Here is a 2,500-nt window from a genome sequence, read left to right as displayed (position 1 = left end):
CACATGATGTGCGATGGGTGCTGGTACTTGGCCTTGTGTTGGCCCCCTATCCCTCATCAAACCTCTGAGAATTCACACCCCCTTAAAGAGCATTTGAGATTTTACAGGTTTGCTACCAGTAGCCGTTAAAGTGTCTGAAATGGGGACACTTTTTTCAAACGGTCACAAAATCTTCTCTACTTCGAGTTTTTAGCTGAATTTTTTTGTGCATGCCAACAAAAATAGAAGGATCATGCCTACAAAATTTGGGGCCAAAAATCCTTATAAAAAAATTTTAAAAAATCCCGAACCGCAAAAAGTTTCGAAAATCGTGAAAAATAGAAAACGAGTCATCTTCCAACGAAACTTCACGTGAAGGCTTAGGGGACCATTGTATGAATTTACAAGCCATAAAAATGGCATTGGCACGGCAGAAATTTGAAGATGTGCCTAAACCCACCAGGGCCCAGCGTGTGCCGATGGTGCTCGAGGTGTGCCGATGGTGGTCGAGGCAAGCGCCCGCACCAGGGCCCAGCGTGTGCCGATGGTGGTCGAGGCAACCGCCCGCACCAGGGCCGATAGTGTGCCGATGGTGCTCGAGGCAACCTGTCGCACCAGGGCCCAGCGTGTGCCGATGGTGATCGAGGCAACCTGCCGCACCAGGGCCCAGCGTGTGCCGATGGTGGTCGAGGCAAGTTCCCGCACCAGCGCCCAGCGTGTGCCGATGGTGCTCGAGGCAACCGACCGCACCAGGGCCCAGCGTGTGCCGATGGTGCTCGAGGCAACCTGCCGCACCAGGGCCCAGCGTCTGCCGATGGTGCTCGAGGCAACCTGCCGCACCAGGGCCCAGCGTCTGCCGATGGTGCTCGAGGCAAGCGCCCGCACCAGGGCCCAGCGTGTGCCGATGGTGGTCGAGGCAAGCGCCCGCACCAGGGCCCAGCGTGTGCCGATGGTGGTCGAGGCAACCGCCCGCACCAGGGCCCAGCGTGTGCCGATGGTGCTCGAGGCAACCTGCCGCACCAGGGCCCAGCGTGTGCCGATGGTGGTCGAGGCAAGCGCCCGCACCAGGGCCCAGCGTGTGCCGATGGTGGTCGAGGCAACCGCCCGCACCAGGGCCGATAGTGTGCCGATGGTGCTCGAGGCAACCTGTCGCACCAGGGCCCAGCGTGTGCCGATGGTGCTCGAGGCAACCGACCGCACCAGGGCCGAGCGTGTGCCGATGGTGGTCGAGGCAAGCGCCCGCACCAGGGCCCAGCGTGTGCCGATGGTGGTCGAGGCAACCTGCCGCACCAGGGCCCAGCGTGTGCCGATGGTGCTCGAGGCAACCGACCGCACCAGGGCCGAGCGTGTGCCGATGGTGCTCGAGGCAAGCGCCCGCACCAGGGCCCAGCGTGTGCCGATGGTGGTCGAGGCAACCTGCCGCACCAGCGCCCAGCGTGTGCCGATGGTGCTCGAGGCAACCTGCCGCACCAGGGCCCAGCGTGTGCCGATGGTGGTCGAGGCAAGCGCCCGCACCAGGGCCCAGCGTGTGCCGATGGTGGTCGAGGCAACCGCCCGCACCAGGGCCCAGCGTGTGCCGATGGTGGTCGAGGCAACCTGCCGCACCAGGGCGGAGCGTGTGCCGATGGTGGTCGAGGCAAGCGCCCGCACCAGGGCCCAGCGTGTGCCGATGGTGGTCGAGGCAACCTGCCGCAGCAGGGCCCAGCGTGTGCCGATGGTGCTCGAGGCAACCGACCGCACCAGGGCCGAGCGTGTGCCGATGGTGCTCGAGGCAAGCTGCCGCACTAGGGCCCAACGTGTGCCGATGGTGGTCGAGGCAACCGCCCGCACCAGGGCCCAGCGTGTGCCGATGGTGGTCGAGGCAAGCGCCCGCACAAGGGCCCAGCGTGTGCCGATGGTGGTCGAGGTAAGCGCCCGCACCAGGGCCCAACGTGTGCCGATGGTGCTGGGGGCAACCGCCCGCACCAGGGCCCAGCGTGTGCCGATGGTGATCGAGGCAACCGCCCGCCCCAGGGCCCAGCGTGTGCCGATGGTGGTCGAGGCAAGCGCCCGCACCAGTGCCCAGCGTGTGCCGATGGTGGTCGAGGCAAGCGCCCGCACCAGGGCCCAGCTTTTGCCGATGGTGATCGAGGCAACCGGCCGCTCCAGGGCCCAGCGTGTGCCGATGGTTATCGGGGCAACCGGCCGCACCAGGGCCCAGGGTCTGCCGATGGTGCTCGAGGCAACCGCCCGCACCAAGGCTCAGCATGTGCCGCTGGTGATCGAGGCAACAACCCACACCAGGGCCCAGCTTGTGCCGATGGCGGTCGAGGCAAGTGCCCGTACGGAAGGGCAGCCTATGCCGATGATGGTCGATGCATGTGCCATCACCATGCGTCATCATGTGCCATTGATGGTCGAGGCCTTGGCCGAAGTTCGATTTTGAGCCACGGTGCCCATGCTTGGCTCCAGCATGTGCTGGTGCCGCATTTTTTTCACTCGGGACAGCATCGCCGGAGCATCGCCGGAGTACCGCCGGAGA

The sequence above is a fragment of the Durio zibethinus genome, unplaced genomic scaffold (genome assembly GCF_047325235.1).
Source record: "Durio zibethinus cultivar Kanyao isolate XHJ-2024 unplaced genomic scaffold, ASM4732523v1 HiC_scaffold_402, whole genome shotgun sequence".
Classification (NCBI taxonomy): Eukaryota; Viridiplantae; Streptophyta; class Magnoliopsida; order Malvales; family Malvaceae; genus Durio; species Durio zibethinus.
Note: the sequence above shows the minus strand (reverse complement) of the source record.